The sequence below is a fragment of the Syngnathus scovelli genome, unplaced genomic scaffold (assembly GCF_024217435.2).
Source record: "Syngnathus scovelli strain Florida unplaced genomic scaffold, RoL_Ssco_1.2 HiC_scaffold_23, whole genome shotgun sequence".
Taxonomy (NCBI): domain Eukaryota; kingdom Metazoa; phylum Chordata; class Actinopteri; order Syngnathiformes; family Syngnathidae; genus Syngnathus; species Syngnathus scovelli.
The window spans coordinates 3,750,467-3,775,849 of record NW_026061323.1 but is presented as its reverse complement, the minus strand read 5'-3'; the positions used below and the strand labels follow the sequence as shown (position 1 = coordinate 3,775,849).

General features: G+C 45.0%; 1 long non-coding RNA gene, 1 other non-coding gene and 1 pseudogene across 2 annotated transcripts; 1 reads left to right on the top strand and 2 right to left on the bottom strand.

Moving 5' to 3' along the window:
- Positions 1-313: 313 nt before the first annotated feature.
- LOC137839867 (uncharacterized) lies at positions 314-1,871 on the top strand. The gene is made up of 2 exons (XR_011086277.1): positions 314-396; positions 533-1,871. It is a non-coding gene; the product is annotated as an uncharacterized lncRNA (long non-coding RNA).
- Positions 1,872-4,537: 2,666 nt separating this feature from the next.
- LOC125992681 (U5 spliceosomal RNA) lies at positions 4,538-4,681 on the bottom strand (annotated as a pseudogene).
- A 1,289-nt stretch (positions 4,682-5,970) lies between these two features.
- LOC125992671 (U1 spliceosomal RNA) lies at positions 5,971-6,134 on the bottom strand. Its single transcript, XR_007489732.1, has one exon. It is a non-coding gene; the product is annotated as a U1 spliceosomal RNA (small nuclear RNA).
- Positions 6,135-25,383: the final 19,249 nt, after the last annotated feature.

Sequence of the window (25,383 nt, the reverse complement as noted above, 5' to 3'; positions counted from 1 at the left end):
ATGAAAAACTATTTTTGTTTTGTAAGGTGCAACAATGTGTCTTGCTTGCAGTCCAAATTCGCACTAAAGGCCCTTTGCCTTGCGGATTCCTTTTATACCCTCAGCTCGGTTGAAGTTTTAAATCTTTTTTGTTTTTCGAAATTTCGTTTTAGAAATGTAACGTGTTTTAGCTTATATTTTCATTTTTCAATTAATTTTCATAATTAAACTAGCCTTCATATTAGGTTTGAACAAAATAATTATAATTTGGTCAACTTGGAATTGGTATTGTAGAATAATGTAAACATACTAATTTTGTTTTTTAATGTTTTTAATTGTTTTTTTTCATGTTTTTTGATGTTTTTTGTTTTTCAAATAGACGTGGTCTAGGATCTCGGATTGCGGTCCAAACTACAGGTAAGTAGTACATAGGTAGGTGGATTATATATTGGGTTTTTGCAAATTTGTAATTATATTATTGAGAACATTTGGTGACTTTTGTTTATATTTTTGTTTTATTCCGTTTTGTCAATTTTTTTTCTGCTTTTTTCAGGTGGGCGTGGTCCGGGGACCAGACGCGTGGTTCCAATTGGAGGTAAGTATCCAGGTAGGTATTAGATGTAAGTGGGTCTGAATAAAGTAAAACCAATTTGTCCTAATTATGTTAATTGTCCTACTTGTTGGAAGTTCTGTTCCTGGTGGGACGTAAAAAGGGACTGGGATTGGGGTAAGGGTTGGGGTTAGGGTTGGGGTTAGGGTTAGGTTTAGGTTTAGGGTTGGGGGTAGGGTCAGGATTGCAGTAGGAGCCCCCCTTCCTGTTGGAAGCAGGGGCAAAAGCACGGTCCATCCGTCCGGCACACCTCCCAGCGTCCAGCCCAGGGTTCTGATTGCAGTAGGAGCCCCCCTTCCTGTTGGAAGCAGGGGCAAAAGCACGGTCCATCCGTCCGGAACACCTCCCAGCGTCCAGCCCAGGGTTCTGACGAGCAAAGCGGCGGCGTCGGCCATAGTGGACCGTGGTCCAACCTTGCTACATGGCTGGAATTCGCCTTTGTTATATATGTAATAAACTTGTTTTTATCAAACAAAATTGTTTTTAATATGGTTGTTTTTAATGAAGTAGTTTTTAATAAAATTTCTTTTGTTAGATTTTGTTTGGCCAATATATAATGTATGCGTGCCTTGACAACGTTTCGGCCGCTAGGGCCTTCCTCAGGTCTGGCACACAAACAAACAAAAAATAAAATTGATGCTGAAATCTACTGTTTGTAATTGCTGCTGAGTTGTTTTCTCTTTGTTCTCTCTCCACGCACTGAGCGTCTTTTGCGCTGCGCATCCTTTTATAGTCTCTGTTTGGTTAGAGTTTCTAATTTCAAATTTTAGTTTTTGTTTCTGACTTTTTCTTTTTTGGAAATAAAATTGGTTTTAGCCTCAATGAATGTGTTCCAATTACGATTTGATATTGTGAATTATGATTTTGAATATTTTATTGTTTTGTTTTTTGTTTTGTTTTTTATTTTTGTTTTTTAATTTTTTGTTTCTCATTTTTCTTACTACAGGTATATGGATTATTCAGGTAAGTATTTACGTATATATTTTTTTGATTTTTGTCTTTTCTAATTTTTTAGGTGGGCGTGGTCCGGGGACCAGAGGCGTGGTACCAATTTGAGGTAAGTATCCAAGGTAGGTATCTAAGGTAGGTAAGTGAGTCCGAATTGATTTTAATAAATTTGTCCTAATTGTGTTAATTGAGCCTGCTTTGAACACTCTGGACTCTGAAACCAGTGATCCCAGCTCAAGTCTCGGTTGGACCTCAAACCTTTGGTCACATACGGTCATATGCAAAAGTTTCATTCGTATGTAAAATAAATTTCAAGATTTTCCTTTATAAATCATTGGCTGTTCAGATCAGCAATATCAGTTAAACATATCATATAGCGGACAGAGACAAAGATAATTGAAAAGTGAAATGAAGTTCATGGGAGTTACAGATTTGTCAAGAAGAATGGTCCAATATACCTTCAACCAGAATCCACACTCTCATTGGAAGCTTTAGGAAGTATCTCGAGCAGTGGTTCTTAACCTTGTTGGCGGTACCAAACCCCACCAGTTTCATATCAAAGTCAAAGTCAAAGTCAGCTTTATTGTCAATTTCTCCACATGCCAAAGACACACAAAGAAACCGAAATTTCGTTCCCCCCTATCCCACGGTGACAAGACATGGCCCACAACAGACAAACAAGTGAACAAGTATAACAAAAGCGTGCTGAATAAATAATGAATAAATGACAACAAATAAATAAATAAATAAGAGGAGCAAAAAAAAAAAAGGAGCAAGTGCGCGTACAGCAGACATTCCAGAAAATAGCGCAACAGTGCCGCGAGTTCAGGGCCCTAACAGCCTGGAGAAAGAAGCTGTTGGCGAGTCTGGTGGTGCGGGAGCGCAGGCAGAACGTCAAACAAAGAGTGAGCCGGGTGACTCACATCTCTCGCAATCGAGGTTGCCTTGCGGGTGAGATGGGAGGTGTAAATGTCCTTCAGGGAGGGGAGCGAAGCACCAATAATCTTACCAGCCGTATTCACTATGCGCTGCAGGGCCTTCAAGTTCTGTTCAGTGCAGTTACCACCCCAGACAGCGATGAAACTGGTGAGGACGCTCTCAATGGTGCCACGGTAGAATGTAGACACGACTGCCTGAGGAGCACATGCACGCCTGAGCTTCCGCAGGAAGTACAGGCGGCGCTGAGCTTTCTTTTCCAGTGACGAGGTGTTTGCGGACCAGGAGAGGTCCTCACTGATGTGCACCCCCAGGAATTTGGTGCAGCTCACCCTCTCCACCACAGCACCCTCGATGATCAGCGGCAGGTGTGTTGTGTGACCCTTCCGGAAGTCAACAATGATTTACTTGGTCTTATTGACGTTCAGCAGGAGGTTGTTGTCCCTGCACCACGTGGTCAGAAGGTCAACTTCCGACCTGTACCGAGTCTCGTCGCCCTTCGTGATGAGACCCACCAGAGTCGTGTCGTCAGCAAACTTCACTATGCGGTTGTCGCTGTAGGTCGCAGTGCAGTCATGCGTCAGCAGGGTGAAGAGCAATGGACTGAGCACGCAGCCCTGGGGGGCCCCCGTGCTCAGCGTGATGCTGGCGGAGATTTTGTCGCCAACACGCACCACCTGAGGCCTCTGACAGAGGAAGTCCAGTAGCAGTTGCAGAGGGAGGTACTGAGGCCCAGCTCGTCGAGTTTGCAGATGAGTCGCTGCGGCACAATGGTGTTGAAGGCAGAGCTGAAGTCCACAAACAGCAACCTCACATATGAGTCCTTTCTCTCCAGGTGGGTGAGGGCCGAGTGGAGAGCAGAGCAGATGGCATCCTCAGAGGACCGCTTGGCACGGTACGCAAACTGGAAAGGGTCAATGGTGGGGGGAAGAACGGACTTGATGTGCTCCATGACAAGCCGCTCAAAGCACTTCATGATGATGGGCGTCAGTGCCACGGGGCGGTAGTCATTGAAGCAGGACGGTGCAGGTTTCTTCGGCACAGGAACGATGGTGGCAGCCTTGAAACACGAAGGGACGATGGGCTGCTGCAGGGAAACGTGAAAGATGTCCGTGAAGACACCCGACAGCTCCCCAGCGCAGTCCTTCAGCGCTCGACCCGGGATGTTGTCAGGGCCCGCCGCCTTACGGGTATCAATAGCGGCAAGCGCCCTCCTCACACTGTCGGCAGAGAGGCGCAGAGGCTGCTTGTGTGGGGGGGGAGTGGTCTTCAGCGGGCAAGTGCTGTTCTGGGCGTCGAAGCGAGCAAAGAAGCGGTTCAGATCGTTCAGCAGACGGACGTCGCCCTCACAGCTCCTCGGCGCGGGCTTGTAGTCCGTGATGGTCTGAATGCCCCGCCAAAGGCTACGTGTGTCCTTGCTGTCCTTGAAGTGGGTGGAGACCTTGCACGAGAACGCCTTCTTCGCTTCTTTGATGCCTCGGGACAGGTCGGCCCTCGCTGTCCTCAAGCCAGCCTCGTCCCCCGCTCTGAAAGCCTTGTCCCTGGCCCTCAACAGTCTGAGGACAGCCCCCGTCAGCCACGGCTTCCAGTTCGCGCGAGTGACAACGGATTTCGAGCAAGTCACATCATCGATGCACTTCGTGATGTAAGAGGTAACAGAGTCAGTATACTCCTCTATGTCCGTCCAATCGTTGTAGGTGGCTGCCTGCTTAAACAAGTCCCAGTCAGTGGTGTCGAAGCAGTCACGAAGTGCATTGGAGGCACCCTCAGGCCACACCCGAACCCGCCTCCGAACCGGCCTGGATGCCTTTACCAATTGTCTGTATGCGGGCAAAAGCAAAACGGTGAGATGGTCAGAAAGCCCCAGATGGGGGAGGGGGGTGGCTTTGAAAGCTCCCTTTTGCGCCGAGTAGACTAGGTCCAGGAAGCTGTCTCCATAATTCTCGGCATAATTTCTCTGTTTATGTGAACATGTTCACATATGTGCCGGTATGAATTATGCGAACGTATGATTGTTGCACGGAGTATGATATAGGCGGCTATCCGTTGCAAAAAGAGAAAGAACGCTCTGCTTTCACAGAGCATCAACAAATTGAGATATACTCTTATTGTTCCTCTCCACGGAAATGATATACTCTTATTGTTCCTCTCCACAGAAATCTTTAGTAAAAGGCGAAAGATTTATTCGATCTGAAGAGGAACGAGTATCTGAAAATCTGAGTCAAAACGGGCCATCCCACTGCTGGTCTCACTAAATTCACAGGCGGTCTCGCACTCAAATTGCAGCAACATACAAACAATAGAAGTTGATGGATTTACTATACTTACAAGGACTCAAGCAAAATAGAATGTTTAAACGAGTATTTTGTGTTCATTAATGTCTCACTTACTTTAAACATTGTTGGCGCACAGGATTGTAGGTATCTGATCGAACACTGACGGCGCTCGTTCTTTCAATTATATTGGGCGTCTATTTTGATTATTGAAGGTAAAAACAGTTGTATGTCTTGGTACGTGTACTTTTGGTCTGAGAGAACGGGAAATGATCCCATCCCTGTGTTTTATTTGAAAATTTGTAATTTCATAACTTTATTCAACACAAATCAGGAAACAAAATACGATCGTAATTTCTCAAATGGTTTTTCAAACTTCAGAAATGCTCTATGTCTCGCTTGTGTCGCAAATAATTGAGGCTTTTGACGTTGCTGGCATGGTTTGGAGTGTAATTCACCTCCACTGCGTTGGTGGCGTTTGATATTTGACATTTGAAAATATTTCTGTCATTTTACTTTAGAAAGTAAAAGTTGTTCTCTAGAAATCCATACTTGTGATGTATGAGGAAAAACAATCCGGCGAATTCTTAAAAAGACAGACCTACAGCCGACAAAAAGGTTTTGACACGTTCATATCATATGACGAGTCAGGAACGTGGTAATTACATATTATTTTGCATTTACTAATTTGGTGAATACAGTTTAGCGAGCAAATGCACAGTGTTAGAGATTCGCTCACTCCAACTTATTTTGCAAGAACCACACGGGAGACGAGTAAGTCCTTTTAGACACCTGCAGGTGGAGAGTCCATTTGTCGCTGTGCGTACAGCGATGTTCGAATGGAGGTCTGACTCACGGCTCCTGCAAGAGCATTTTTATTAAGAGAAACAGGGTGGGGGTAAGAGTGGACTGAATAGAGAAAGCCCTTGACCACTAGTCAAAACATAGCAAAGGGTGTTTTACGACTTTGTGTAGGATGGGACAAGCTAGGTTATTTATCACAGGTTGCATTCCAACATAAGCATAAAGCTAATCTAGTTACGTTATTTATTACAGGCTGCATTCCAACATAATCATACGATAAAGATAATCTGGAAAACCCTGACACACAGTTCCAGAGTACAGTTAATTACATAATCAAAAGCGTTCAGTGTGTCACAGCATCGCAGACTTCAACTCCATGTGCGTACTACTGCGCTTAATTTTTGTTTTCATCAGAAAGACCAGAGGAGAGCGCGAACACAGTCCCCCACTACCAGAAATAATGCAGTTGAGATTCCCACAGTAGGGGAATTTGCAGAGGTCAGCACAACCAGAGTGCAATGGCTGAGCCTCACTTTGGGTGAACCACCTTCTTGATCATGGTGTCTCCCCTTCCAGGTAGGTATGAACTGTACAAGTTGCCGGGCCGACGTCTTTACCGCACACGCCATCTTCAGTCACGGGCTTAATTGCTAAAAACGTGTGGCACACATACACACTCAGTGGATGAAACAGGATTCGTAGAACTGTTTAAAAAGTACCTTTGGTCATTACAAAACCAAAGCATTATAAATTAAGTAAAACATAGATTAAGAGACACTATCACCATGCTTTGCTTCTTTTTCTACCCTTCATTGCCCCTACCCCCACGCCTTTGTTCACCTCCTTTGTCTTCGTCGCCATCTAGTGGTGATGGCAGCAACCATAACAAACCATAAAAAATAAAGTAAAAATAATATATCGGCAAAAACATGCCTATCATGCATTGCCTCTTTTAACCTGAGAACCCTAAAACTGTATGAATTTGTATTTATTGAAAACGTCCAACATTACCACTGAATAATATATTTTTTTTCTGAACAAGTTTTGTAAATGACAAATATATCAAATAACTATAACATAAATAGTTCACCGCCACACGGCCCCAAGCACCGGCATCGACTTCCAGGCATGTTCAGTGAGGACCTCTCCTGGTCCGCAAACACCTCGTCACTGGAAAAGAAAGCTCAGCGCTGCCTGCCGCTGATCATCGACGGTGCTGTGGTGGAGAGGGTGAGCTGCACCAAGTTCCTGGGGGTGCACATCAGTGAGGACCTCTCCTGGTCCGCAAACACCTCGTCACTGGAAAAGAAACCTCAGCGCCGCCTGTACTTGCTCAGGCGTGCATGTGCTCCTCAGGCAGTCGTGTCTACATTCTACCGTGGCACCATTAAGAGCGTCCTCACCAGTTGCATCGCTATCTGGGGTGGTAACTGCACTGAACAGAACTTGAAGGCCCTGCAGCGCATAGTGAATACGGCTGGTAAGATTATTGGTGCTTCGCTCCCCTCCCTGAAGGACATTTACACCTCCCATCTCACCCGCAAGGCAACCTCGATTGCGAGAGATGTGAGTCACCCGGCTCACTCTTTGTTTGACGTTCTGCCTGCGCTCCCGCACCACCAGACTCGCCAACAGCTTCTTACTCCAGGCTGTTAGGGCCCTGAACTCGCTACCCCCTTCTGCGTAGCGTGCGGCACTGTTGCGCTATTTTCTGGAATGTCTGCTGTACGCGCACTTGCTCCTTTTTTTTTTTTTTTTTGCTCCTCTTTTTTATTTATTTATTTGTTGTTATTTATTCATTATTTATTCAGCACGCTTTTGTTATACTTGTTCACTTGTTTGTCTGTTGTGGGCCATGTCTTGTCACCGTGGGATAGGGGGGAACGAAATTTCGGTTTCTTTGTGTGTCTTTGGCATGTGGAGAAATTGACAATAAAGCTGACTTTGACTTTGACTTTGATATGAAACTGGTGGGGTTTGGTACCGCCAACAAGGTTAAGAACCACTGCTCGAGATACTTCCTAAAGCTTCCAATGAGAGTGTGGATTCTGGTTGAAGGTATATTGGACCATTCTTCTTGACAAATCTGTAACTCCCATGAACTTCATTTCACTTTTCAATTATCTTTGTCTCTGTCCGCTATATGATATGTTTAACTGATATTGCTGATCTGAACAGCCAATGATTTATAAAGGAAAATCTTGAAATTTATTTTACATATGAATGAAACTTTTGCATATGACCTGTCAAACGCACCTCTTGCATTAAGGTGCCCCCGGCTTCCCGGTAACGGGTTTGTTTTAGCCGGGTTCGGAGATTCGTCCGTAATCTAACCACCCGAGTTAAATTAACTCTGTTAGGGTTTTCCAGGTTATCTTTATCGTAGGATTATGTTGGAATGTAAACTATAATGATTAAATCAATCTTGTCTTGCCCTCACAATGCAGAGTAAGATGAAGTGGTTGCTTCCTCTGCTTGATTGACCAGCTGCAGGGGAAGCAATCAAAGTTGTTCTGTTTCCCACAACAGTGTAAAACACCCCCTGCTCTGATCTTATCAGAGGCCGGGGGTACACCAAACCTGTCCACTCTCACCCCCACTCTGTTCCTCCTAATAAATATGCCCTTGCAGGAAGGAGACTTTTAGATTTCATTCCTGTAGCGAGTGATCTCTCCACCTGCAGGTGTCTAAAAGAACTTGCTTGTCTCCCGTGTGGTTCTTGCAAAATAAGTTGGAGTGAGCAAATCTCTAACGTTTTGGTGCCGAAACCCGGGATCCCTCATACCCATCATCTGGCTGACGGAGGACGACGCGCTGTACACCGTCGACGGGCCAGCGTCCATTAGCCGGACCTGGTAAAGAAAGACCTGGGAAGGAAATTGTTCGCTGGGCCAGCATCTTAGGTCTGCCTTCGTCTGACAGAGGTGGATTGACGGGACCCGGCAGTGCAACGAACCAGGGGACAAGTAAGTTAAAGGCCTGAAGTTGTGTGATTGTGTTGTTGTGAAACGCGTATAAAAAAAAAAAAAAAACACAGGTGCACGTGAGATTCGGCTTTGGTTTGTCCGAGCTATGAGATACGGCTTTGGTTTGTCCGAGCTATGAGATACGGCTTTGGTTTGTCCGAGCTATAAGATTCGGCTTTGGTTTGTCCGAGCTATGAGATTCGGCTTTGGTTTGTCCGAGCTATGAGATTCGGCTTTGGTTTGTCCGAGCTATGAGATACGGCTTTGGTTTGTCCGAGCCATGAGAAAAATACAAAGCGCTGGAGTTTGTGTAATTGAGAGTGTGGCTGGTAGGATAAATTGACTAAATAGCAGTTCTAGCATTGATCCACGGCAATAATACAGGCTAGTAATTTGTTGAAAGGTCAATTTAAACCTGCATTGAGGATCCTCAAAGAAATAAATAAGTAATAATAGTAATAATAATAATAATAATATTTTTTGAGACAAAGAGATTGTAAAACCTAAAATTACTAGAATTAAGATGGGAAATAAAAACGGTAAATCTCTACCTCTTGACGGAGATGAGAAGTACATGGCGAGTAGATTTCTTAATTGTATGCAATATATGCCGAAGTGGAAGAAAAAGTATGGAGTAGAAAGGAAGTTGGGAAATCAAGTGGTAAAGAAATGCAACTTGCTTCTAGAAGATAAATAAATAAAATAAGAATGTGCTGTCCTCGTGTGCATGGGAGGGACCAGCTCATGATCGACCACAGGAAATGGCCAGCCTGTGACGAATCATTGGTGCTGGGAACTACCTTTTGCGTGCGAGAGCTCTGCATGTGTGTGTGTATATGTTAAAATGATGAACATTGGCTACAGTTTTAGTATAAAAAAAAATTTGCTAGACTGTGGTCTATCCAATTTGCACCGCAGAACAGAAATTATTTTGAAAGATAAAAATGAGAGGAAAAAGAGAGAAATCTGTTTGCAAGCAGAAACTAATCCACACTAGTGCATGTTAAGTGTCGAGCCCACATGAGAAATTCGAAGAAAATAAAAATGACAGAACATGCTTTCAGGAATTGGAAGAAGCTAAATTGTGAATTTAAGATTTTGCAATGCTACATTTAATAGGAATAATTGATTGGTTGATTATACAAAATTCTAAATGCAAGCTAAATCTGAGAGATTGAGTTCTTCAAATTTAAAAACAAAGAAAAAATTCAGATTAATTTGCCAATTGTTTGTTTTAGTTAATTTTTTTTTGAATTGGTGGATTGTTCTACCAGGAAACCTGAGTTGAAAATGATATATGAATGTTGTGTGGTGAGCTTGGATGAATTGGGACCAATGTGATAGAAAGACTCCTTTTTGGAGACTGTGTGTGAGATGCAAATGAACATTGATGAATGATAGACTGAATGAAAAGAAATTACAGGTTGAATGGTTGAAGTCGTTGGCGACTACTATGGAAAATTAGTAGAGCGACTTTGATGAAAGAGTGATTTTGAGCAGGTTGAATGTTAGAAAGAAACACGTAGCTTTTGGATTGATAATTAACTACAGAAAAAAAAACTGGAGAACCAGTAACACATGTAGAAGATGTGTGAACTGGGAAATTGAGAAGCGTTTTGGACAGAAAGTCAAATTAAATGATGATGGAATCGTATGTAGTAAAGAACGCATTCTCCCAAAAAGATTGTCAAGGTGTGAGGTATGGGCGTTGCCAAGCCTCAAAAGGAGGGAGTGAGTAGGACAGATAGTGGAAGATAGTAATAATACAACACTTTATGACAATGAATTTTCGAATACATTTGGTGTTATACTGTGGTAATTTTTTTTATTCTGGTGTAGATAGGTTAGCAACACGAGAGATTTAGAGGTTCAAAAGAAAGACAGTCAAAAGAAAACATTTTTGATTTGGACAATTGCAGGCTAACAGGAACATAAGAACGATAAGAACTACGAGAGTTGCAAACAACAGATGAAGAGCAGTCCTTGGCAGATTATATGATCAGGACGCTCAAACTGTGTCAAAGACAAATTTACTGCCGCCTGATCTTTCCTCCTCACAGGTCGACAACCCCATCAATCCAGGAGACTGGGTCTACATCAAGGTCATCAAAAGAAAGAACTGGGCCAGCCCGCGGTGGGAGGGACCGTTCCAAGTTTTGCTTGCTACTCCCACGGCGGTAAAAATTTCTCAACGGCCCAGCTGGATTCACCACAGCCACTGCAAGTTGCAGAGAGTGCTGGACCCCTAATTCGGAGTGGTGGGGAAGGCTGACTACAAAGGGGCCCCATCGTTTAGGGTGAGGCGTCTCAATGTTGGTGAAGAATTCATCGATCCCCACTCCGCTAGGCGAGGGGATGTCCCGGTGTCTCTGCCATCCTAGTAGCAACGGGGCTCCATATGCCAGATGGATCCTCTGCTGCGTTGTGGTTGGAGCGTGCTATGGTCTATTGACTCATCTGAACAGACCAAATGACAATGTTGCCCGTGGTAAACGATGGTCACATGATGAGAACTTTGAAGACTGGTCATGGGACCCCAGAAACCCATACGAAACCAACACTTGGTACCGGTATGTCAGGTTCACTGTGAGAGCTCACACACGGGAGGCGTGCTATGTGTGTTCGAAACTCCCCCCTTCCTCCACGCAAGTTCGCTTGGAGGCCAGAGCAATGAATGTCACTGAAGCAAAATGTATGGCATCCATGGGAGGAGTTGGATATCAGCACCGTGCCGTCACAGTCAAAGATGCCGACCCTTACCGCCCTGGACTTGCTGACGGTGCCTGTGATCAGCTGTTCTGGACAAATCTCAATGTGACTGTTAAAGGACGGACAATACCACAAGTGGCCTACACAGAGAGACCAGCTGGAGTGAATTACACATGTTACATCCAAGGTAACAAGACCCACGTCTGCATTAACGACGACTGCCCTCCAGGAGGAAACTGGATGGGAGCTTTGGACATCACCGATGAGTGTCAAGATAAGAGAGCCATTTCAGGTGGTGAGGGCTCTCCAACCAACATGGCTACACCATCGAACGGAACATACTTCATACAGAATGGCTGGTGGCTTTGTGGTCGCAAGGTTTATCCGATGCTGCCCGCCAACTGGACAGGAGTGTGTGCACCAGTGTGGGTGACAGACCACACCTACAGGATACGACATCATCTGCTGACAGGAGCACACAACTCATCTGGACGTCGACGCAGAGCAGTTGCAATCTTTGACCCTCATGACCCTGTCTGGGGTGCGAACGTTCCAGAGGACCATAAAGTGTGGTCTGCCAGAGACAAAGTTGTCCTTGCGCTCTTCCCTCAGATTGGGGTTGGGAAACTATCGCTCTTCATCGAGACACTGAACTATCGTTTTCAATCCTTTGTGAATCTCTCGCTGCAAGTCAACGATGGACAAAATAGAGAGATTCAGGCTATTAGACTGAAGGTCTTGCAAAACAGGATGGTTCTGGACTTGTTGACGGCAGCACAAGGTGGTGTGTGCCACATCATTGGGACTTCCTGTTGCACATACATACCAGGAGAAAATGACACCCACATAAACGACGCCATGAATTCGCTGAAGAACTTACAGCAGGCCATGTCTAAAGACAAGGTCCCACATCAGTTTGATTTCTTTTCATGGCTATTCTCTGGCAACTGGTGGCAACTGCTGTTGAAATTGCTGTCTTCTGTGCTTGTTGTGCTGGTGGTGTTGTGCTCGTTTACGACCTGCGTTATCCCATGTTTGAAGTCTGCTGTGTCGAAGTTTGTGTCCTCTACTGTAGCCCAAGTTCATATACAACTTCTTAGAGATGACGGATGTGATGACGATAATGACACGTGGATTGCGTAGATGCTGCTCTGTTGGGCATGTTTTACAGAAACTTGATGATTTAACCATCGAAAATGCTTCGCAAGTGATGGATACAATGATGTACTGTTTCTGTGTTTTTATTTTTATTTTTTATTGATAGCATTCTGGTCGCCTGTGGCACAGGGGCCGTGTAAGAATTTTCCTGCTAATAACATCTGGCCAGCAGGTTTTTCGCTTACACAATAAGTTTGATCTGGGGTATTGAGGTAATGCCTCATCTTCACTGGAAAGTGTTGCTATCATTGTTTGTTGTTTTTATTTTTACTATTTTTTTTTTTTTTTTTTTTTTTTTTTTTTTTGGTATGGCGCCGACGTGAGTGGCAGCCTCCCAGCAGTGTTCTCTCTTTTTCTCTTTATTTCCTTCTTTTCTCCTTTTTCTTTCTGTCTTTTTGTCCATTCGGCGATGCTGGTGCCTTCTACCGCACCTCGGTATCGCTCTGGATGTGATTTTCTTTTTTTTTTTTCCCTGGGACCGGGATGGCTGCGCACATCGGTCGAGACCGGCGTACCTCTACGACGGCTTCCTGCTTATCCGGCTGATGCTGACCAGGTCCCTTGCCTTGCAGCCGCGACCCCTGTGCTCCCTCGTGCTCGTCAGAACCAGCGACCTTCGCCGTGCTAGCCCCGTGGTGACCATCTGCACGTGCCCCGACTGGGTGCCCAGGACGCTGCTCACACGTTTGCCTGCTTTGTGATGTTTTCACCGATTCACGACCACGGTCCATTGGGTGCCGTTTAACTGGACTACCCTTACACCTGTCTGTGGACCCCGTGGAGGCTATTTTGTGTGTTTTGGGGTGTTTTCTGATACTGAGGAGTGCAGGTTGGGCACTGTTACTTTTTTCTTTTGTCTTTTTGCTTTGCTTTGCTTTGCCTTGCTTTGATGGCTTTTATCTTTCGCACTTTCTGGCTTTCTTTGTGGCGCCGTTGTATGGCAGCCTTATGAGGGCCTATTGAGTTGCGCTCATGCCATCTGTGTGTCTTTTGTATACCCGCTCTGTGGTATGGATACTGCTGGGGCCTGAATTTCCCTGAAGGAGTAATCCCAAGGGATTAATAAAGTTGAGTCTAAGTCTAAGTCTAAGTCTAAGTCTAAGTCTATTCTTCTTTCTTCATTATACATATATATATATGTTTTTTCTTACTTGTCTTTGTTGTTTGGGGTGACATAATCATATGATAAAACAGGAGGGAGATGTTAGGGTTTTCCAGGTTATCTTTATCGTAGGATTATGTTGGAATGTAAACTATAATGATTAAATCAATCTTGTCTTGCCCTCACAATGCAGAGTAAGATGAAGTGGTTGCTTCCTCTGCTTGATTGACCAGCTGCTGGGGAAGCAATCAAAGTTGTTCTGTTTCCCACAACAGTGTAAAACACCCCCTGCTCTGATCTTATCAAAGGCCGGGGGTACACCAAACCTGTCCACTCTCACCCCCACTCTGTTCCTCCTAATAAATATGCTCTTGCAGGAAGGAGACTTTTAGATTTCATTCCTGTAGCGAGTGATCTCTCCACCAGCAGGTGTCTAAAAGAACTTGCTTGTCTCCCGTGTGGTTCTTGCAAAATAAGTTGGAGTGAGCAAATCTCTAACAAACTCCACCGGAATCAATCTAATTTCTGTACGACGCCAATCCCTCTCAAGTCACCCGAAGCTCGAGCCGAGTAACTCAATTCGAGGCAAGACTTCGAAGTGACCGTATCGTATTGATGGCTCCCCGCTAGTGTTTGAAGTTCTTATTTTGTTACGGATATTTTTTAGATGTCTTTGTTAAGACCTCAGGGATTTGTTTGTATAGCGCACCCAAGCACTAGTTTTGCCGAAGTAAATGTTGATATGGGTCCGTACCACTTGGTCGCTCATGCAGCGAACCGACCAACTTTTTCATTCGAAAGAGAATCGAATTAATAAAAGTGTGACAATAATAGCATTTAAGAAGAAAATTAATGCACTTTATATCATTAATTCTAACTTCCTATACGTAGATCTAGCACTTAACCGTCGGAGTTCTTCACCCCACTTGATTGCTTTAAAAAAAAATAGCGACTTTCTTAAACCGAATAAAAATGTCGTGCTCTATTTAGATTTACCCAATAATTAATTTGGAAGGCAAGTCTATTTTCTGATCGTGTCCCATTTAACTTTTGACGCGGCCCGACAAATTTAGGAACTGGGCCGCGCCCGACGGACAGTTAAAATACTTTTATCCTCCACCAACTCCAATGATTTATTTTAACCGTCGTCGTTATGTTATTTAAAAAAAAAATGAATTTTCAACCGAATTTACTTTTAACGAAATCCACTCTTCCGTTAAATATTTACGAAAGTTATTTAATCCTCTAACTTGCTCGGAGTTACTTTTTACGCGGCCCGTCAAAAAAGGGGAAGCGGGCCTGAGCCTTTCAAATAGTTAAATAACTTTCCGTTCTACACAAAACCAATAATCTGATTTAAACATCCATCCATCCATCCATTTTCTGAACCGCTTAGTCCCCACGGGGGTCGCGGGCGTGCTGGAGCCTATCCCAGCCGTCATCGGGCAGTAGGCGGGGGACACCCTGAACTGGTTGCCAGCCAATCGCAGGGCACACAGAGACAGACAACCAATCGCACTCACACTCACACTCACACCTAGGGACAATTTGGAGTCTTCAATCGGCCTACCAAGCATGTTTTTGGAATGTGGGAGGAAACTGGAGTGCCCGGAGAAAACCCACGCGGGCCCGGGGAGAACATGCAAACTCCACACAGGGAGGGCCGGAGGTGGAATCGAACCCGCACCCTCCTAACTGTGAGGCGGACGTGCTACCCAGTGCGCCACCGAGCCGCCCCTGATTTAAACACTTCCTTTAATTTATTCAGACGAAACAACTTTCGAACGGATCGAAATTCACTCGTGGCTCAGATAACTACGGAAGTTATTTAAGTCTCTAACTTGTTCGGAGTTCCTTTTTACGCGGCCCGTCAAAAAGGGGAAGCGGGCCTGAGCCTTCGGTTGCATATTCAGTACAAATCCGCGCATAACGAAGTAAGTAATATACAAAACACATTTATTGTAGAAACATGGAATAGAATTACAAATCTCAATTACTCCAGAAACTGAACAATTTCACTCACTGTATCAGTGAACGTGTTAATAAAATCATTCAATCCCAGAACAATTCGATTGCAAAACACAGTTCATAAAAAAGGGAAGAGGTAAATACCAGCTGCGTGCTATTTTTGGTGGAAGCAAAGTCGAGTGATCAGTTCGATCTTGCTTCTAAAATCCAAATTAGAGAAACAGGCTGGCCACGAGGAAGCCGGCGGCCCGATGACTATTCCCCCCTCTCGCTAAAATACATAAAAACGGTCATCTTCACCTATTTCTCCTATAAAGTTGTCCAGTCCAATTTTTGGGAGTAAATCCAAGTTAATTTCAGTCCAGCGATCCTGCGTCTCACACAAAGATCTTTGGGACTTTTGGAAAAAAAAACTTGAAACTCCTCCGGGCCTCTTCACGTATGAGCGCTCTTTTGGGGGGAAAAAGCCCTGAAGCTGCTCCTGCAGGACCTTTTATAGACCTCTCCGTCCCCCCCCTCCCCTTTCTTTTCTCCTGTACTTTCCCTATAGGGTAAGACTGCCCAGTTTTCCCACGCCTATAGAAGGGACTGGCCAGCTTTCTCACGCCTATAGAGGGAACTGGGCAGTTTTCCCACGCCCATAGAGGGAACTGGCCAGTTTCCCCACGCTTGGTTATCTGTGGCCTTCAGCAGCTGTTTCCGCCCTGACCACGCAGTACTTTCCACCAAATGCACAGCTAGTGGTAAAACCTTTCACTTCCCCTTTTCTTCTCTTTCTGTTACATGAAAATAACTTTTTAAAGTTACGCTTCAATTAACTCTGAAATAAAAATCCAAACCCTTGACCTACTTTTCTAAACAATTTATGTCACGCCACTATTCTCATAGTGGCGGGTCTCTTGATCGAATTGACAAATAATATTGCTTAAAGCGGTTACAGAATACATTTTTAGCCAAGCAAAGAAATCAAAAATAAAAATCACATTTGTGCTTCTCCAAACAATTTATGTCACGCCACTATTCTCATAGTGACGGGTCTCTTGATCGAATTGACAAATAATATTGCTTGAAGCGGTTACAGAATACTTTTTTAGCCAAGCAAAGAAATCAAAAATAAAAATCACATTTGTGCTTCCATGCGTGACTCACACTCTGACACCGTGCTACTCTTTTATTTCTATTTTACCATGTTTAGCTTATTGGCTCCTCTTTTGGTCTCACGTTTTGGTCTGGCGCCATCTTTTGGACAAATTTGGAATTTCAGCTCTGCCAATTTATTCCTGTGAACAATCCATATTCTACCATTTGCACCATCTCTACTCCCATGTTACATGACAGACCGTATGTGACCAAAGGTTTGAGGTCCAACCGAGACTTGAGCTGGGATCACTGGTTTCAGAGTCCAGAGTGTTCAAAGCAGGCTCAATTAACACAATTAGGACAAATTTATTAAAATCAATTCGGACTCACTTACCTTAGATACCTACCTTAGATACCTACCTTGGATACTTACCTCAAATTGGTACCACGCCTCTGGTCCCCGGACCACGCCCACCTAAAAAATTAGAAAAGACAAAAATCAAAAAAATATATACGTAAAAACTTACCTGAATAATCCACATACCTGTAGTAAGAAAAATGAGAAACAAAAAAATAAAAAACAAAAATAAAAAACAAAACAAAAAACAAAACAATAAAATATTCAAAATCATAATTCACAATATCAAATCGTAATTGGAACACATTCATTGAGGCTAAAACCAATTTTATTTCCAAAAAAGAAAAAGTCAGAAACAAAAACTAAAATTTGAAATTAGAAACTCTAACCAAACAGAGACTATAAAAGGACGCGCAGCGCAAAAGACACTCAGTGCGTGGAGAGAGAACAAAGAGAAAACAACTCAGCAGCAATTACAAACAGTAGATTTCAGCATCAATTTTATTTTTTGTTTGTTTGTGTGCCAGACCTGAGGAAGGCCCTAGCGGCCGAAACGTTGTCAAGGCACACATACATTATATATTGGCCAAACAAAATCTAACAAAAGAAATTTTATTAAAAACTACTTCATTAAAAACAACCATATTAAAAACAATTTTGTTTGATAAAAACAAGTGTATTACATATATAACAAAGGCGAATTCCAGCCATGTAGCAAGGTTGGACCACGGTCCACTATGGCCGACGCCGCCGCTTTGCTCGTCAGAACCCTGGGCTGGACGCTGGGAGGTGTGCCGGACGGATGGACCGTGCTTTTGCCCCTGCTTCCAACAGGAAGGGGGGCTCCTACTGCAATCAGAACCCTGGGCTGGACGCTGGGAGGTGTGCCGGACGGATGGACCGTGCTTTTGCCCCTGCTTCCAACAGGAAGGGGGGCTCCTACTGCAATCCTGACCCTACCCCCAACCCTAAACCTAACCCTAACCCCAACCCTAACCCCAACCCTTACCCCAATCCCAGTCCCTTTTTACGTCCCACCAGGAACAGAACTTCCAACAAGTAGGACAATTAACATAATTAGGACAAATTGGTTTTACTTTATTCAGACCCACTTACATCTAATACCTACCTGGATACTTACCTCCAATTGGAACCACGCGTCTGGTCCCCGGACCACGCCCACCTGAAAAAAGCAGAAAAAAATTGACAAAACGGAATAAAACAAAAATATAAACAAAAGTCACCAAATGTTCTCAATAATATAATTACAAATTTGCAAAAACCCAATATATAATCCACCTACCTATGTACTACTTACCTGTAGTTTGGACCGCAATCCGAGATCCTAGACCACGTCTATTTGAAAAACAAAAAACATCAAAAAACATGAAAAAAAACAATTAAAAAACATTAAAAAACAAAATTAGTATGTTTACATTTCTATAATACCAATTCCAAGTTGACCAAATTATAATTATTTTGTTCAAACCTAATATGAAGGCTAGTTTAATTATGAAAATTAATTGAAAAATGAAAATATAAGCTAAAACACGTTACATTTCTAAAACGAAATTTCGAAAAACAAAAAAGATTTAAAACTTCAACCGAGCTGAGGGTATAAAAGGAATCCGCAAGGCAAAGGGCCTTTAGTGCGAATTTGGACTGCAAGCAAGACACATTGTTGCACCTTACAAAACAAAAATAGTTTTTCATATAATACCTGATGTCAGGTGTGCCAGACCTGATGAAGGCTTTAGATAGCCGAAACGTTGTCAGGGCACACATTGCATATTGGCCAGAATAAATCAAAAAAGAAACTTTATTTAAAAAAAAAATAACTTTATTAAATATATGACAAAGGCAAATTCTGGATCCACAGCCATGGATCAGGGTTGGACGACGGTCCACTATGGCCGACGCCACCGCGTTGCCCGCCGGAACCGTGAGCTGGGGGCTGATTGGAATCCCGGATGGATGGACCGTGCTTTTGCCTTTCCCTCCTCTAGGAGGGGGGGCTCCCACCGTAACCCTAACCCTAACCCTAACCCTAACCTGACCCCATTTCCCGATAAGACAAAAACGTCAACCTGCAAGTTAAAATTTGAAAATAAACGAGTCAAAATTTGAACGTAAACACAAATTTGAACAATAATTGCAAATAAGCACTATTTGAGACCAAAAGCAGTTAAAAGTAAATACTTACCTCAAATAAAACCACAATACTCACCCAAAACAAAAAAATGTGCATACCTATCAAATTTGAATGTAAACAATTGCAAATAAGCATTATTTGGGACAAAAAAGCAAAAAAAGCAGTTAAAAGTAAATACTTACCTTAATTAAAACCATAATACTTACCCAAAACAAAAATATACTTACCTATTACGGAGATCACAAATCCACGCCCAATCGGTGCCTGCAAGAAAACAAGTTACTATGCTAAAGAAACAAGCGCAAATCGCTGGCTCCGCCCACTTGGAGGAGTGTATATAAGCACCGTTCGGAGCAGGAGCTCTCAGTCTCGATGCGGCCGTGGAGGAGGAAGCAGCTCCCCATGTGATGAAACTAAACTAAATTTAGATGCAATTCCTGTGTGCCAGACCTGAAGAAGGCACAAAAGATGCCGAAACGTTGTCGATGGCCACACAGATGAACAAAATCTAGCGCAAAATGACGCCGGTACAAAACCAATTGGAAACAAATAGTAATTTACCCACGCTCTACCCAGATAGGAGAGCGCATGGATGCCGCACAGAGCAAGATGCTCTCGCTCCACCCAGATAGGGGAGTCGATGAATTAGGTGCGAGGTACGAATATTTAGTTGAACGCAAGCGCAGCTGTCAATCTTACATGCCAAATCGAGACTCACTTATTAATTATATAACAAAGGCGACCGGATAGGTAAAGTGCAATCAAAAACAAGCATACAATAAGCACAAACACATGTTCAAGGTCAAAAACGATCTTTATTAAGCCCTAATTAGTCCTGGCGAGCATGGCGGGTGCGGCCGCAACGGGCAGGATGCTCTGGAGCTGGTTGTGGGGTGCGGGCCAGGATGGTAGGACCGTGCCTTTGTTCCTCTCCTTCGGGGGAGGAACTCTTTACCTAATCCTAACTCGCCTGTGCCACCTCCAGTGCGCCCCCCCACGTTTCCGGTTTCCATCGAGCTCCTGTTACGTCTGTGTGCTGTCCCCTAAACTGGTCCTATCCCAGCCCTAATCCTAACCTATCCCCCATCCTAACCTAACCCCTAACCCTAACCCTAACCCTAACCTGACCCCATTTCCCGATAAGACAAAAACGTCAACCTGCAAGTTAAAATTTGAAAATAAACAAGTCAAAATTTGAACGTAAACACAAATTTGAACAATAATTGCAAATAAGCACTATTTGAGACCAAAAGGCAGTTAAAAGTAAATACTTACTTCAAATAAAATCACAATACTCACCCAAAACAAAAAAATGTGCATACCTATCAAATTTGAATGTAAACAATTGCAAATAAGCATTATTTGGGACAAAAAAAAAGCAAAACAAGCAGTTAAAAGTAAATACTTACCCAAAACAAAAATATACTTACCTAATCCGGAGATCACAAATCCACGCCCAATCGGTGCCTGCAAGAAAACAAGTTACTATGCTAAAGAAACAAGCGCAAATCGCTGGCTCCGCCCACTTGGAGGAGTGTATATAAGCACCGTTCGGAGCAGGAGCTCTCAGTCTCGATGCGGCCGTGGAGGAGGAAGCAGCTCCCCATGTGATGAAACTAAACTAAATTTAGATGCAATTCCTGTGTGCCAGACCTGAAGAAGGCACAAAAGATGCCGAAACGTTGTCGATGGCCACACAGATGAACAAAATTTAGCGCAAAATGACGCCGGTACAAAACCAATTGGAAACAAATAGTAATTTACCCACGCTCTACCCAGATAGGAGAGCGCATGGATGCCGCACAGAGCAAGATGCTCTCGCTCCACCCAGATAGGGGAGTCGATGAATTAGGTGCGAGGTACGAATATTTAGTTGAACGCAAGCGCAGCTGTCAATCTTACATGCCAAATCGAGACTCACTTGTTAATTATATAACAAAGGCGACCGGATAGGTAAAGTGCAATCAAAAACAAGCATACAATAAGCACAAACACGTGTTCAAGGTCAAAAACGATCTTTATTAAGCCCTAAATAGTCCTGGCCAGCATGGCGGGTGCGGCCGCAACGGGCAGGATTCTCTGGAGCTGGTTGTGGGGTGCGGGCCAGGATGGTAGGACCGTGCCTTTGTTCCTCTCCTTCGGGGGAGGAACTCTTTACCTAATACTCACTTATTAATTATATAACAAAGGCGACCGGATAGGTAAAGTGCAATCAAAAACAAGCATACAATAAGCACAAACACGTGTTCAAGGTCAAAAACGATCTTTATTAAGCCCTAATTAGTCCTGACCAGCATGGCGGGTGCGGCCGCAACAGGCAGGATGCTCTGGAGCTGGTTGTGGGGTGCGGGCCAGGATGGTAGGACCGTGCCTTTGTTCCTCTCCTTCGGGGGAGGAACTCTTTACCTAACCCTAACCCCTAACCCTAACCCCTAACCCTAAACCCTAACCCAAACCCAAACCCTAACCCTAACCGTTGTCCTCTTCTGCTAGGGAGGGACATCAGTTCCCCGTCCCTGGTAGGGGTTGGACTTCACAATCCAATCCTAACCCTAACCCTAACCCTAACCGTTGTCCTCTTCTGCTAGGGAGGGACATCAGTTCCCCGTCCCTGGTAGGGGTTGGACTTCACAATCCAATCCTAACCCTAGCCCTAACCCCTAACCCTAACCCCTAACCCTAACCCCTAAACCCTAACCCTAACCCGGCTCCCGCGGCACCTCCGCCTCCGCGGACGGTGGGGGGTGGGCCTGCCTACACAGTTAAGAAGTTGCTGGACGTGCGCCGGAAGGGCCGAGGCTGGCAATTCCTGGTGGACTGGGAGGGTTACGGGCCAGAGGAGCGGCAATGGGTGCCGCGTAGCTATATCCTGGATCCCGGGCTATTGGATGACTTTTATGCGGCTCACCCCGATGCTCCGGGTCCGTCTGGGATCCGGCCCTAGGGGGGGGTTATGTTATGCTGTCATGTGTCGTCCGGATCACTTCCTGTTTTATTGTGTGATTTTCCTCTCGTTCCAGTCAGTGTGTCCTTCCCCTGTGCGTCCGGTCACGTGAAGCCCTGATTCCAAGTGTGTGCACCTGCGTCAATGACCAACTGTCTTCACCTGTGTTCCCCTCCTGTGTCCATATAACCCGCGTCTTTCCCCGTATCCAGTGCCAGTGCGTCTTGCCTTGTCAGAACACTAGCGATCACGAAACCCTCGAGTTCCACGTAGAAGCCTTGTTTCAGCAAACTTGATCACCGATGTTAACTTGGTTACATCGCTACCTTGTTTTTGTATTTCCCTCGGTTCGAGGCGCTTTGATTTCCCCTTTTTCTCCCTCGGTTCGAGGCGCCTTGGTTTTCCTTTTTTTCCCTCCTAGTGAGGTGTTTTTTGTTCGACTGTCAGTGGAGACAATAAAAGCCTTTTTGGACATTGAACTCTCTGCATTCGAGTCCTCTCCCTGCTCTGCGCCTGACATGGTGCCCCCCAAAATAAAAAGATGTCGGCATAACGGGTTTTTTCAACCTTGTATTCAAACACAAACACATTTGGTATATTAACACCATCAACTACAAGCCAACAAACACAAAATTAAAACATCAATGTTAGCATAACGTGTGTCGGCTGGCAATGGCATAGCAGCAATGCTGTCTGTCACTCACTCACTCACTCACTCACTCACTCACTCACTCACTCACTCACTCACTCACTCACTCGTGAAGACCAATCAGCAGCGCCAGCGAGCGTTAGATGGAGGAGGGACTTTACGAGTCAGTGACGTAACTTCCCGTTCACGAACGAGCCGGGGATTGCATTTCCCATTCACCAAAGAACGAATCTGCGAGTGAACGAATCAGTGAGTGATTTGCATTTCCAGTTCATCGCGAGAGCGGATCAGTGAGGGAACGAATCCTGACTTTCCCGTTCGCGAACGGGTCAATGAGTGAACTGCCTTCCTGTGCATCAACGGATCAGTCGGTGAACGTGTAATTAGTAATTAATTAGTCAGTCAAAAATACATGTTTGTTTTGCGTTTCAATTCATCATCATCGGCGGTCACTCGGGACGAGTATGACTGTCTTCTTCTCTGGGTCATCTACTTGTGGGTCCGCAGGTGGGCGTAGAGGCCGATCCGGGATCCACATATTTTTCTGCACTGTGGCCAGGGGAAAGTCGTGGTGGGTTGTGGTCGTGCTGGAGCCTGTTTTTGTCTTTCCTTACGGCGTTGTGGTTTGGTTTCTGCGACACGGCGGAGTTCCTTTTCGTGATGTGCTGCACCTTCTTGCACCGCTGCCCTCCAGCAGTTCCTGTTCAAGGTGATGCGCTCCCAGTCCTGAGATGTTATTTGGAATTTCTTGAGATTGGACTTGAGGTTGTCCTTGAAACGTTTCTTTTGCCCGCCCGGGGCTCGCGGACCTCTCTTCAGCTGGGAGTATAACATCTGTTTGGGGAGGCGGGTGTCAGCCATGCGGATGAGATGTCCTGTCCATCGGAGTTGGTGCTGCATTATTAAGGTGGTGATGCTCGGTATCCTGGCTTCCTCCAGAACGCTGATGTTTGTGTGTCTGTCCTCCCATTTGATCCTGAGTATTTTCCTCAAGGTTCTCTGGTGTTGTTGTTCAAGAGCTCTTAGTAGGTGCCTGCTGTAGGTTGTCCATGATTCTGCCCCATAAAGTAAGGTGGGGAGAACCACAGCTTTGTAAACCAGGAGCTTGGTGTCAACCCGGAGGTCTCTGTCTTTAAAGACTCTTTTCCGGAGTCTGGCATGCGCTCCACTGGCACAGCTCAGGCAATGCTTGACCTCAGAGTCAATGTCCGCTTTGGAGGAGAGAAGGCTGCCGAGGTAGGGGAAGTGGTGAACATATTCAAGTGCAATGTTATCCACATTTGTGATGGGCGGAGTAGATGGCTGGTTGGGTGGGGGTTGATGTAGCACCTAGGTCTTCTTGATGTTCACGGTCAGACCCAGGGCTCTGTATGCCTTAGCAAAGGAGTTCAGGATGCCCTGGAGGTCTTTTGCAGAGTGTGCTGCAATGGCATTATCGTCTGCATACTGGAGCTCCATGACCGTGGTGGTTCTGATCTTGGTTTTGGCTTTGAACCTGTTAGGGTTGAAGAGCCTGCCATCAGTTCTGTACCAAATCGGGATTCCGTGTGGTAGTTCTTCATCGATGAGGTGGAGTATGGCGGCAATGAAGACAGAGAACAGGGTGGGTGCAACGATGCATCCCTGTTTGACCCCTGTCTCTCCAGTGAAAGGCTCAGACAAGGAGCTGTTGTTGAGCACTGTGGCTGCCATTCCGTCATGTAATAATTGCAGTATTCTGACGTATTTATCCGGGCAACCATACCTCAGAAGGATGCTCCATAGGGCCTGGCGATCCACCGTGTCAAAGGCCTTTGTCAGGTCTATGAAAGTCATGAACAAAGGCTGTTTATGGTCACGGCATTTCTCCTGGAGTTGGCGTGCTGTAAAAATCATGTCTGCAGTGCCTCTAGATGGGCGAAAACCGCACTGTGCTTCTGGGAGAACTTCCTCAGACAGTGGCAGTAGGCGATTGGCAAGAGCACAAGCAAGTACTTTGCCAACTGCTGAAAGGAGCGAGATGCCCATATAGTTTCCGCAATCCGCTTTGTCCCCTTTCTTGAAAATGGTCACTATCAGAGCATCCCTGTGCTCCGAGGGGAGTTTCCCAGACCTTCAGAAAGAGGGAATGGAGGTAGAGCTGGAGCTCTGGTCCACCTTCCTTTAGGACCTCAGCTGGGATCCCATCTGGCTCAGAGGCCTTGTTGTTCTTCAGGCTCCTGATGGCATCTTGGACCTCTGCTGAAGTGGGAGGTTCACCCATGTCTTCCCTGATGGGACTCTAAGGGATGTGACTGAGGAAATCTGACTGAGTTGTGCTGTCACGGTTGAGGAGTTCCTGAAAGTGCTCTCTCCACCGGTTGTTTATGGACTCATTGTCCTTCAACAGCTCCTGCCCGTCTTTAGAGCGCAGGGGGTTTTGGCCGCGATGGCTTGGACCGTAGACAGCCTTGGTAGCATTGAAAAAGCCCCTGGTGTCACCAGAGTCTGCCAAACTCTGGATTTCCAGTGCCCTTTCTGTCTACCAGGAGTTTTTAATCTGTCTCACCCGGCTCTGGACGTCAGCCTTGGCTCTGGAGTGAGCCTGTCTCTTTGCTGTGCAGGTGATGTCATTTTGCCAGACACGAAATGTTTCCCTTTTCTTGGAGATGAGCTGTTCTATCTCTGTGTCGTTCTCATCAAACCAGTCCTGATGCTTTCTGGCCTTGTACCCGAGAGTGGCACTGCAGGTGTCGAGGATGGAAGACTTGAGCAGGCTCCAGTGTTCT